This window comes from Pteropus medius, unplaced genomic scaffold, assembly GCF_902729225.1.
Source record: "Pteropus medius unplaced genomic scaffold, Ma_sr-lr_union100, whole genome shotgun sequence".
Classification (NCBI taxonomy): domain Eukaryota; kingdom Metazoa; phylum Chordata; class Mammalia; order Chiroptera; family Pteropodidae; genus Pteropus; species Pteropus medius.
In genome coordinates this window covers 5,443,511-5,456,079 of record NW_024355206.1, presented here as the reverse complement: position 1 = coordinate 5,456,079, position 12,569 = coordinate 5,443,511, and the positions used below count along the sequence as shown (strand labels likewise).

Genomic DNA, 12,569 nt, shown 5'->3' with positions numbered 1-12,569 from the left:
CCCTCTCCTCCCCCGCTCCTGCTGTTTAACCCTCTCCAAGCCCGCTGCGTGCCTGCTTACTGGGCGCGGTTTATTCAGCTTTTATTTCCAGGATGAGGATTGCCTGGACTTTGCTGTCACACGTCAGCTTGGACTGGAATTCTGGCTCTGTGCCTCGGGAGAGTCGTTTTCCCAGCCTCCCTCCCTGTCTGGAAAGTCGGGAGAACCCATGGCTGTGGAGAGAGGGTGTGCCGTCCGGACTCTGGATCTCCAGGTGTTTCCCTTTGTCCTGTAGCTGTCAGGTTGACCAGGTGACCTGCTTGTCCTACCCAGAGGGTCTCCGAAGCTCTTGGGAGTAAACTCTCTTCCCCCATAGAGAACACTCTCCTCATCCGTGGCCTCAAGGCACTAGAGAGAGTGGGAATATGTTTACGGTCCATCTAAATCCGAGCCTAATCACGTAAATCAGATGAAGAGAATGTGAGAGCTCTTTGAACACTCTAAAGTGCTAATGTAGACGCTCAGTACATGGCATTAGTCATGTATTTCATTCATTCAGTTCAGGTGGATTCATTCAGTAAATGTTTATTGGGCCAGGCGAGTCCTAGGGCTGGGGACCCTGTAGTGAGCAGACCAGTGAGTTCCTGCTTGGGGTGCCTGACTCAGGACGAGACAGACAGATGACACACGAGTACTTGAATAGACTAATGGGACACTCTCAGGTGGTGACAGGTTCCGTGAAGGAGGGCCTGCAGGCTAGGACATGGAGGCAGGAAGGAGCCAGCCATATGGGGATCTGGAAGGGACCTTCCCGAAGCGGGGAGCGGCTTGGACCAGAGCCTCAAGGAGACAAGGACTTGGCTTAGAGAAGGGAAGACAAAAGGGCGAGAGGGGGTAAATCTTCGGGACGTGGTAAGGAATTTGGATTTTATTTTGAAAACAACGCCAACTCTTCGGCACAGGGCATTTTTGGGGCAATGACACTTTTCTGCAAGATTCTGTAATGGTGGTTACATGACATTATGCATCTGTCACACTCCATGGAGTGTGCAGCACAGAGCGAACCCTGATGTAAACTGTGGACTTGAGTTAGTAACAGTGTCAGTATTGATTTATCAATCGTAAGAATGTTCCACACTGATGCAAGATGTCAATAATAGGAGAAGCTGGCCATGAAGTCTTGGGAACAGTCGGTACTTTCTGCGTTAATTTTTCTGTAAAGTTAAAACTGCTCTAAAAAATAAAGCCTCTTTTTAAAAGTTAAAAAAAAAAATTGTGAAAGCCACGTAGAGTTCGTGGAGAATTTTGTGGAGAGTGCCGTGATCCGTTTTATATTTAGGGAAAAGCCTGCGTGGTTTTTGTGTGAGCGTGGGTGGTGGAGGCCCAGGTGGAAGGCCAGTTACAGTGAGTGTGGGGAGAAAGCAGAAGGCAAAGGTAGTGGGGTCAGGAGGACAGTGGCAGGGAAGATGGGGGGACGTGGATGGATTTGGGGTCCGTTCTGGGGCTGCAGCCGACAGTAGTCGCCAACGAATGGGGTGTGACATGCGGGGGAGGGAGGAGTCGGGATCAGCAGTTCTGGACCCATCAGCGCTCAGCGAGGTGGATCCTCATGCGGTGACCTCCGTGTGTGTCAGTAGTGAGCCAGCCCCAGCGAGGTCCTCTTCACCTGGCCGGGGACACACCTGGGACACGAATCTGGGAACTAGGTTCTCCACACTGCTTGTTTTGGCCGTGCTGCTGAGCGGATGATGGTGGAAACTACTAAAAGTCAGAAGCCGGGGAGAAGCGGGTTTCACGGGGGGACCGAGTGCTGCTTGGCAGTGTTAACCTCAGAATCGCCCTTAGAGCCCCACGGGATGTGAAATAGGCAGCAGGAAAGAAGTGAGGACTCGGGAACGCCCAGGGCCGCAGACGTGAGGTTGGCAGTCGCTGGCACGCGCGGGAGGCATGCGCACCTTGTCACTGTGCGTTGCGTCAGCGATGAGCTCTGAAAGGGTGCAAAGCCCAGCGTGGGGACCGTGAGGGGAAGGCGGAGCGAGGGCAGCGTCGTCTGTGCAGAAGTCAGTGCACTTTCATGTAGAACTTTGTTTTTCACAGTTGCCATTCAAGGTTATGTTAGTTTCAGGTGTACGACATAATTTACGTAACTTATGAAGTGATCTCCGTGATTTTAGTGCCCATGTGACACCATAGTAGTTATTACAGTATTATTGACTGTGTTCCCCACACCGCCCTTCACATCCTTGTGACCCTCGTTATAACTGCCAGTTAGCGCGTTAATCCCCTCACCTTGTCCACCCACCTCCAAGCCCCCTCCCATCTGGCAACCATCAGTTCAGTCTGAGTTTGTTTCTGTTTTGTTCGTTTATTGTGTGTTGTAGATTCCACATATAAGTGAAATCATATGGTATTTGTCTTTCTCTGTCTGATTTATTTCACTGCGTGTAATACCCTCTAGATCCATCCATGTGGTTGGTGATGCAGCAAGATTTTCGTTTTTTTTTTTTTTTTTTTTTATGGCTGATTAATGTTCGTATATATGCACCTCTTTATCCATATTTATCAGTGGACACTTAGGTTGCTTTGGTATCTCAGCAGTTGTAAATATCACTGCAGTGAATGTAGGGATGAATATATCTTTTCATATTAGTGTTTTGGATTTCTATAGCTAAATACCCAGAAATGGAATTGCTAGGTTGTAGGGTAGTTCTATTTTTAATTTTGGGGGGAACCTCTAAACTCTTTTCCACAGTGGCTACACCAATTTGCAATCCCACCAACCGTGCACAAGGGGTCCCTTTTCTCCACGTACTCGCCAGCACCGTGGTTTGTTGATTTACTGAGGATGGTCATTCTGACGGGTGTGAGGGGACATCTCATTGTGGTTTTAATGTGCACTGCTCGCAGTAGCGACATCAAGCATCTTTTAATATGTTCGTTGGCCCTCTGTATGTCCTCTTTGGAGAACTATCTGTTGAGGTCCTCTGCCCATTTTTTAACCAGATTATTGTTGTTTTTGTTTTGTTTTGTTTTGCTGTCGGATGAGTTCTCTGTCTACTTAAGATAATAAGCTCTTACCGGATGTCTTATCAGCGAATATATCCTCCCATTCATTGTCTTGTTCCTGATCCTAAGGAAAATGCATTTAGCTTTGCCCTGTTGAGTGTGATGTTAGCTCCGGGTTTGTCATATGCGGCCTTCATTACGTTGGGGTACGTCCCCTCTATTCCTGCTTTGCTAAGAGTGTTTATCAGAAATGGATGCTGGGTTTTGTCAAACGTTTTCCTGCATCTGTTGACCCGATCATTTGACTTTTAGCCTTCGTTTTGTTTGTGTGGTGTATCGTGTTAATTGATTTGCAGATATTGCACCAACCTTTCGTCCCAGGAGTAAAGCCCATTTGCTCATGTTGTATGATCTTTTAAATGTATTGCTGAATTTGTTTTGCTGATATTTTTTCGAGGATTTTTGCATCTATGCTCATCAAGGAGATTGGCCTATAATTTTCTTCATTTTTGGTAATGTCTTTGTCTGGTTTTTGAATCAGGGTAACGCTGGCCTCGTAACGTGCTTGGGAGCCTTCCCTCGTCCTCAGTTTTCGGAATAGTTTGAGAAATTAATTCTTCTTTGACTGGTAAAATTTACCCGTGAAGCCATCTGGCCCAGGACTTTTGTTTGTGGGGAGTTATTCGATTACCGATTCTATTTCATTAGCAGTTATTGATCTGTTTGGATTTTTTGTTTCTTCTTGATTCAGTCTTGGAAGATTTTATATTCTAGGAGTTTACTCATTTCTTCTACGTTGTCTAATTTGTTGGCGTATAATTATTCATAGTATTTTCTTATGATCTTTTGTATTTCCGTTTCTGATTTTATTTATTTGGGTCCTCTCTTTTTCTTGAGTGTAGTTAAAGGTCTCAATTTTGTTTATCCTTTCAAAGAATCAGCTCTTGGTTTCATTGATCTTTTACACTTTTTTTTTTTTAAGACTCTATTTCCACTCTGATCTTTATTCCTTCCTTCTACTCACTTTGGGCTTTGTTCTTCTTTTTCTGGTTCCTGTAGGTGTAAGGTTAGATCGTTTGAGATGTTTCTTGTTTGTTAAGGCGGGCCTAGACTTGCATTAGAACTGTTTTGTCTGTGTCCAGTAGATTTGGGGTCATTGTGTTTTCATGTTCATTAGTCTCAAGGTTTCTTTTGATTTCTGTCTTGATCTCATTAACTCATTACTGAGTAGTGTGTTATTTAGCCTCCATGTGTTTGTTTTGCAGTTTTCTTTTTGTAATGTCTGGTTAGATACCATCGCGAATGGGGAATGTGCTCGCTATGATTTCAGTCTTATTAAATTTTTTGAGACCCGTTTTGTGGGCTAACATGTATGTGGTCTATCTTGGAAAACGTTCCATTTGCACTGGAAAATGTATATTCTGCTGCTGTGGGGTGAAATGTTCTAAAAAATATCAATTAACTTCACGTGGTCTAATGTATCATTTAGGGCCACTGTTTCCTTGCTGATTTCCTGTCTGGACGATCTGCGAAGCGTTAAGGTCCCCGCTATTACTGTATTACTGTCGCTCTCTCCCTTTGGGTCCATCAGTACTTGTTTATGTGTTTAGGGGCGCCTGCATTGGGCGCGTACATGTTTACAAGGGTCTTGTCCTCTTGCTGGACCGATCCTTTTATCATTAGGAAATGTCCTTCTTCTCTTACGGCCTTTGTCTTATAGACTGTTTTGTGTGATGTGAGTATCGCTACCCCAGCTTTTTTGTTTCCATTTTCATGAAATATCTTTTCCCATACCTTTGCTTTCAGTCTTCATCAGTTTTTCAACCTGAAGTGTGTCTCGAAACCAGTGTATGTAAAGGTCTTCTTTTCTTATCCATTCAGCCACCCCGTATCTTTTGATTAGAGCATTTAATCCATTATTGATAGGTATGTAATTACTGCCATTTTATTAGTTGTCTTATTTATCTCTTTTCTTCTTAAAGAGTCTCTTTGGCATTTCTTGTAATACTGGTTTAGTGATGATGCACCCCCTCGTCACTAGATGACGCCTTGCTGGACAGAAAGAATCTCAGTTGTAGGTCTTTGCATTTCATCAATTCGAATATTTCCTGCCAGTCCTGAAAGGTATCTGTAGAGAAATCAGCTGACAGTCTTACGGGAGCTCCCTTGTAGGTGACTGCTTTTCTCTTGCTGCTTTTAAGATTCCCTTTGTCTGTAACCTTTGGCATTTTAATGATGCGTCTTGGTGTGGGCCTATTTCGGTTCATCTTGTTTGGCCTCTCTGTGCTTCCCGGGCTCGTATGTCTGTTTTCTTTGCCAGATTAGGGACGTTTTCTGTCATTATTTCTTGAAATAGGTTTTCAGTTCTTTGCTCTCCCTCTTCTTCTGGTACCACCATGATGCAAATGTTTGTCCACAGGCCCCTTAAAATATACTCATTTAAAAAATTCTTTTTTCTGTTTTAATTGGATGTTTTCCACTGCCTTGTCTTTCAGGTAGGTGATTCGATCTTCTGCTTCATCTACTCTGTTGATTTCGTCTAACGAAGTCTTCATTTTAATTATCGTATTCTTCGTTTCTGACTGGTTCTTTAGTATAGTTTCTATCTTTGTGTGTGTTCTCACTGAGTTCATTTCTTCTTCCCCTAAATTCCTTGAACAGTCTTTGAACCAGTGTTTGGAACTCTGTGTCTGGTAGATTGTTTGCCCCCATGTTGTTCTTTTTCTGGCGTTTTGTCCTGTTCTTTCATTTGGGACATATTTCTTTATGTCATCATTGTGGCTGCCTCCCTGTGTTTGTTTCTGTGTATTAGGTAGAGCTGCTGTGACTCCCAGTCTTGGCAGAGTGGCCTTATGTAGTAGGTGTCCTGTGGGACCCGGTGGCAGTCTCCTTGGTCACCACAGCTGAGAGCACCAGGGGTGTGCCTTGTGTGGGTCGTGTGCGCCCTCCTGTTATAGTGAAGCCTTGCTTGCCTGTGGCATGTCAGTAGCGGGGCTGACTCTCAGGCTGGCTGGCTGTGAGGACCGGCAAGACGACAGCAGATGAGGTGCTGTAAGGGTCAGACCCCACCAAGGAGGATTTGCTTTTGTGGGGATCCGGGGCCTGACAAGTCCACCCTTTGGGTGTGTCTTTTGTGGGTCTAATTGGGTGATCCTCTGGTTTGGTCTGAAGCAGCCACCAGGTGTTGCTGGGGCCTGTGGGTTCTGGGGCCTCTTGGGAGGGGCCAAGTGCCTGTGCCCAGCCCAAGGCCACCTAGTAGGAGCTACAGAGTGATCTGCAGTTGGTAGCTGCCTGTGCTGGGCCTGGGGGCAGCTGGCAGAGGCTAAGCTGGGGACGAAGGCCAGCTGCCACTTGTGCTGGGGTGGGAGCCACTGAGGCCAGCCTCTGATTGTTTGGGGTTTATGAACCTTTGAGAGGTTTTAGGAAAGTCTGCAGTTTGGGCCAAGTCCAGCCACTTGCAAAGAGCAGCCACTGAAAGAGGTTTGGACTGGTGCGGGTTGGGTGGGGCGAGCAGCGATAGCCAGGTTGATGGACACTCAGATTTGGCCCTTGCCTGTGCCTGCATTCTGGGTGGGGGGCAGGCTCAACCAAGGGACAGTGGCATCTGCCAGCACTTCTGTCCGGCGGAGCTAACCCCCTGACCTTCACCTGGAAGTCAGAAAATTCATTTCCTCCCCGTATGTCCCTGGTGCTTTTTGATCTGCTGTCCCTTTGCTGAAACTTAGGGCGAGCGTGTGCGAGCGAGTGTGAGCGAGTGAGTGTGAGCGAGTGAGTGCGTGCTCAGGCCCCCGAAGACAACACCTGGGTATCCAGCCACCTTGTCTCTCCCAGCAGAGTCCCAAATTTGCACAGCCAGATGTTGTGGGGACTCCTCTTCCTGCCACTGGTGCCCCTGGCTCAGCTGGGACCCTCGGCTCCTCGAGGGGACCACCTCAGCCAAACTCTCTGATTCTGACTGCCACATCGTGGGTGTGGGACCAGCCTGCTCCGTGTCTCTGCCTCCCCTACGCCTCGACGTGGCTTCTCCCACACACCCTTAGCTGTAGGAGTTCGGTTCGGCTAGACTTCGATGGTTCCCGGGGCGAGGGTTCTATAATTTCACTGTAACTTGGATGTGGCTGTGGTAGGCGAGCTCAGTGTTTCCCTACTCTGCCATCTTGACAAGAGTCACGTTCGCTAGAATTTTCACGTACAGGAAGACTTCGGTGTGGAGCTGTGTGTCGTCGTGGCTCGGGGAGGGAGGGGAAGAGCCCGGGCGCGGCATGCCCGTGGGAGCGAGCGCGTCACGGCGGCGTGGCTTCCTGGGCCGCGCTCTGCGTCCGCGGATGAGGGCTTCCGGTTCCGTCACCGCGTTCCGGCCTCGGCCCTCCGATTGGAAGTCGGTGCCAACCGGGTGGGAATCTGAGTCGCTGTCGGTGGAGCTCCGCGGCTCGTAGCAGCTGTTCCGTTATATCCTGCATCATGACAGGCAGGTCACAGCATAAGGACTCGCCAAGGAGTTTTAAAGGACACCGGGCAGCTCCTTGCTTAGGCTCAGCAGCCCTGTCAGATGGTGGCAATCGTTCCCGTTGCGTGGAGGAGGAGGCTGAAGATGAAGGGACTTCCCCACATTGACAGCCACCAGTGTAGAAGCCGCCCCGACCCCAAGCACTCCCCATTCGCTTTGCTGTTTGCCCAGAACAGGAGGCGACCTTGCGGTGTTCCAGAGAGCAAGCACGTTTCCTTTTGCCTCCTGAAGATTTTGATTTGCTACGACAAATGTGCGTGATTTTAGTCATTAAGGAAAGGGAGGAAAAAAACCACAAGGAATATAGACATATAGAATAAAATAATTAAAAAATAAAATATCACCTTGTACATAGATCATCGCGCAATCCCAGAAGATGCTGGCTCTGTAGGGGGACGTGTGGGAAAGACCTCCTGGTCCATAGCTGTGCGTGTGACGGGGCATGCAGGAGCGGCTTTGTCACTTTGTGCCATGGTGTGCATCATGCTCTGTGCACTACCATTTAGGTGTTTGGTTATGAAAGCTTAGCAGGCATCAGAATTGCTTGTCAAGTGGGTCCCTGGGCCCTATGGGCTGTCTCCCCTGGGCCGTTCACCTCTCCCAGGCCGGCCAGGTGGCACTGCCTGTGGCTGCGTCCAGGGGCTGCGAGGTGCCCAGACACAGCTTTGTAGGCTGCCGCATGCCAGCACCTGCGTGCTCTGGAAGGGCAAGCTGCTTGCTCTAGTCACCCCGCCTGCGAAGTGGGCATAAAAATAGGACCTGCCCCACAGAGCTGGCGAGAGGCTAAAATGAAACGCAGTGCTCGGCAGAGCGTCTCGTGCACGAAAGCCATCTGCAGATGTCCCCGTGCTTCATACAGGTGAAAACGGAGCTGTGTGTGCGTGTGCAAGTCCAGTGCGTCCCGCTGGGGAGAATTTTGATTTGTCTTCGTGCTGTAAGGAAAAAGCCCAGTAAGGAGCATGTGGCGATCGCTGACGGCGCGCAGCTGAGCGCTGTTAGCGAGGGGTCCCCTCTCCCTCCTCAGTCTCTCGGGGGCTCCCCGCGGTGGGGGGTCTGGTTCGGCAGGTGAGGAGACCGCAGCCGAGATGGGACCAAGGTCCCACGGCACGACCTCGGCGGCGCTTGCCGTGAACTCGGCGCCCGAGTTCCACCCAGGGGGCTCTCGGCTGGACCTTTGTCGCCCCGCCCCGTCAGGCCCGGGGAGCCGGCCTGTGGAGACTGGGACGCGGTCAGAGACCCCCTTTCCCGGAGGAGGTCCTGGGGCACAGATGCGATAGGTCCCACTCTGAGGCGCAGACCAGACGCCCTGCACCACCGAGGGTCTGGCGGCGTCTCAGCTGTCCCGTGGACCGAACGCACCGTCTGTGAGCCCAGCCACAGCGGGAGGCAGGCTCTGGCTCAGGCACCGCTTACGCGGGCCTCGTGTGGGAGGCTGGCGGCTCTCCCAGCCCTCCCGCCCGCAAGGTGGCCTTGGGGGCCCGCAGCCGGCAGCCCCAGGGAACTAGAGGGTCTGGGAGTGAGCAGAGCGCCCGAGGCCCACGCTCCCCGCACTGCAGACAGCCCTGCAGCATGGGACTGTCCCCCACACCCGCTGACAAAGGCAGCCTTGACTCCAGTGTGCCTCCCTTGGCACCGTGGCCTGATCTCCCAGCAGTGGCCGAGTCTCTGCAGCCTCATGTGGCATTCCAAGGGCTCCTACGGGTGGCACCTACTCCCTCATTAAAACCCCAGGAAGCCCTGAAACATTTGGTGCGAGTAGCTGGAAGCATGCTGTTCCCCTGGAAGGGAGGGGCACGCCCGGGCCGCAGAGGGCACCGACGGCTCACAGAGCCTGTGCTCAGCAGTTACGTGTGGGATGGCCGTCAGGGGGCAGATGGGTTAAATGTCACCTTAGACGAGGCTCTCCAAGGGGACATGCGTGGGGGAAGTTCCCTGGTACATGGCCACAATCCTGATAGGACAAACAGAAGCGCTTTGTCCCTTTGCGCTGTGGTTCTCTGTGCTCCGTGTCAGGCCCCTGGCTCTCAAACCTGAGCATCCACCCAGGGAGCTGGGAGACCTTGCCGGGCCAGTGATGGGCTGAGACCCACGGTCACCAGGCCTGGCGCATGATAGGTGCTGAACGAATTTTTGTGCAGTGACTCTTTCTCTTGTAAAATGGATCCGATGACATTGACCGGACAGATGGCAGGGTCGTGCAGGTGGACGTTTTGTAAAGCTATATGGTGTGCGAGGTTGTTCCCCTCCCGCCTTCCCAGCTGCGGGCTGACCCGGGAGGGCAGGGAGGCTCCCTGGGGTGCTGGCCTGGCCCCCTGGGCGTTCTCTGCCAGCCCAGCAGATGGCAGCCTTTGCCCCGAGGCTGGGCCTCCCGCGCTGGCAGCCCTTCCCTGCAGCACGGTTCTTCCCGCAGAGAAGTCAGATGGCTGCGGCGGGGGTCCCAGCGGATCCGCGCCAGGTCACACTCATTCGTCCCGAGTCACCTGTCTGGAGCAGGTGGTGAAGGCAGGGCCGACCCACAGCGTCCCAGCGTCAGAGCCTGGGATCTGACGTGCAGACCCGCCTCTGTGGGGAAAGCGTGTCCATGTCTCATTCTTTGCCATCTCTGCCCCGGGCCCCAGGCTGTCCTGGGTAAATGGTGCCCTGGTCACTGCTGGGCAGGTGGACAGAGAAGCGAGGGAGGTGGCAGCCCTGGGGACTGTGAGCAGGGAGGCAAGTGGGCCCAGGTGAGTGAATGTCCCCGGGCAGCCTCTCGGACAGGTGGCCATTCACCGAGACAGGAGGCTGGCCTGTCTGCTGCGTGGTGGTGGGGGGAAGGTCTGGGCTGCTGGAACTTAATTTCACGTTTGGACGCTGTGCTGGGGTCGGAGTAGGAGCAGAAGCCAACATCACCTGGGAGGGAATCGTGGGCTCCGTGTTCATAGTGAGGTGAGGAGGAAGCAGCTTCCGGGGGTCGGGTGGGCACAGGGGTGTCACTCATCCTTGCCCTGCGGCCCTGGGAGCATCTGGGTCTGGGATTTTCACGGTATCAGCCTAGACCTCATCCTCAGGACTGGGCTGTGTGAGGGGAGAGAGAAGGGAGGGACAGGGTAGGACAGGGTCGGCGGGCACCCGGAGGAGGCCTCCCCACTGCCCGCAGGCTCCTTCTGCCCAGGCGGCACGTTCACGGGCATTCCTGACCCTGACCGGGGGGCCTGCCCTTTGCCTGTCAGTCACTCCACTGGCTCTAGGCGTGGGGCGGGCGTCCGTCCCTGGGCTGGCTCTGTGTGATGGCTGGCGGACCTGCTGCTCTCTGCCGGGGACTGTCTTCCAGCAGATGCCTCGCTCCCTGTGTGACATGGAGCCATCCGCTCCTCTTTCCAAGTGGAATCTTCCTGGTTCAGGCCGAGCCCCCTCCAAGGCTCAAAAGCAAATTGTCTGTGTGTGTGCGCGCGCGCGCGCGCGCACGCGGAGAGAAATAGAAATAATCTTAGATGATATGTAATTTCTTACCAAAATGCAAACCAAATATCATCTTACAGACACACACACATTTTTTTCCGCTGCTGTCTGTGCAGCGCAAGGTTTACCGCGTTCTCCCACGTTTGCAGAGTGTTCCCCGCGTCTTCGTGGTGAGCTGAGCACGGGCAGCTCATGGGCTTGTTTGAGATGGGGTTTCTACGCCAGCTCTTGGTTCCCCATTCGGGAGAGGCCAGGTGAGGGTATTCAGATGACTGGTTCTCCTTGACTGGTGTCATTTGGTCAGGGAACACCTTCATACTTTAAATGCAGGCATCCAATACCGAAGATCTGACAGGTGCCATTCACTGAGCCGGGGCGGGGGACGGGGGGGCGAGCGTTTCATCACAAAAGGTCTACACAGATGTGGGGGCAGGGGGAATGGATGTGGGAATCCAGCGGCGGAAAGTCGGGGAAATCGCTATCTGATAACTTTTACATTTATGTGAAGAAGTTCACCTTACCTGTTTATGATGAAGAGAGATGTAAGTCTGGTTTTTAAGAAGGTGGAGTTTTAGTCATTGCTGAGAATGAGTGATCAAGCTAATGGTGGAGCCTGTGGTACAGTTGCTGGCAGAGCCGGAGGCCCCGTTGGTGGCAGCGATGGCTTATGACACCCGGCTGCCTAAGTGTCGGCGTGTCCCCTGCAGGGCTCCGAAACCTGCAGCCTGCGCTGGGGCGTCACTGTCATCGCAGATGGAGGGACTACAGTACAGGACTTCGGGATGCTGGCCAGGGGGTCCTTGAAGGAGTGGACCAGCACTGAATTAGCTTAGAGTAAAACATCTCGAACAGTGCCTGGGGGACACTGGGCTCTTACACATTCATTCACTTTAATTCATTGCTATTGGCTGCTCTAGATGGTTGGTGAATAAACCAATAAAATTAAAAGGCTAATAATGCAGAAAAAAGTAAATTTGTGCAACTCGGGTGTTAAAAACCAGTCTTCAGAAGTTTCGTGGGATAGGGTTTCTGTCTGATGAAGTGCCGGGAGCCTCTGCTCTTCCTGCTTCGGTGCTGGATGCGCACAGACAGGGCCACCGGGCCGGGAGTGCCCCGCAGTCGCTGCTCTGGCAGCGAGCTTGATTGGCGGCCTGAGCCCGCGTCGCTCACTGGGGGCAGCCACAGGCCCCTTTGCCACCTGCCTCATGGAAACTGACTCCATGGGCGGCGCCTCTCGGCAAAGCTCGCTGCCAGTGACGCTGTCGACCTGCTGTGCGAAGCCAGTCTTTGACCCGTCAGGCTGCAAGGGGTTGATCCAGCGGCCACGGGTGATGGCAGGAGGCCCTAGGCCGGGCTGTGACACTGGCCGAGGAGTGACCTCAGGCCCAGGGAAGGGCACACAGGTTTGCCAAGGGCCTGTCGCGTGCTAAGGCCTGTGGCAGGCACTGCCCGGCTGTCTCCTTTCTCCACGCACATCACCCCACGCTCCCACCCTTTCTCTGGGACCGGGGCACAGACATCAGTGGTCTTCACGCTGGGCTCGGTGCCCTCTCCACCCTTTCCACCTCTGACCCGCAGACTGCTGTCTGAAGAATGGCTTCCCAGGTTAAACGTCGCGCAAGCACCGCTTCTGATCCCT

The 12,569-nt window shown here is 52.5% G+C and overlaps 1 protein-coding gene across 5 annotated transcripts in view; it reads left to right on the top strand.

Annotated features, from left to right (window-relative positions):
- The window catches only part of IL16 (interleukin 16), an 88,671-nt gene that overhangs the window by 20,846 nt on the left and 55,256 nt on the right, over window positions 1-12,569 (top strand). The window lies entirely within an intron of this gene.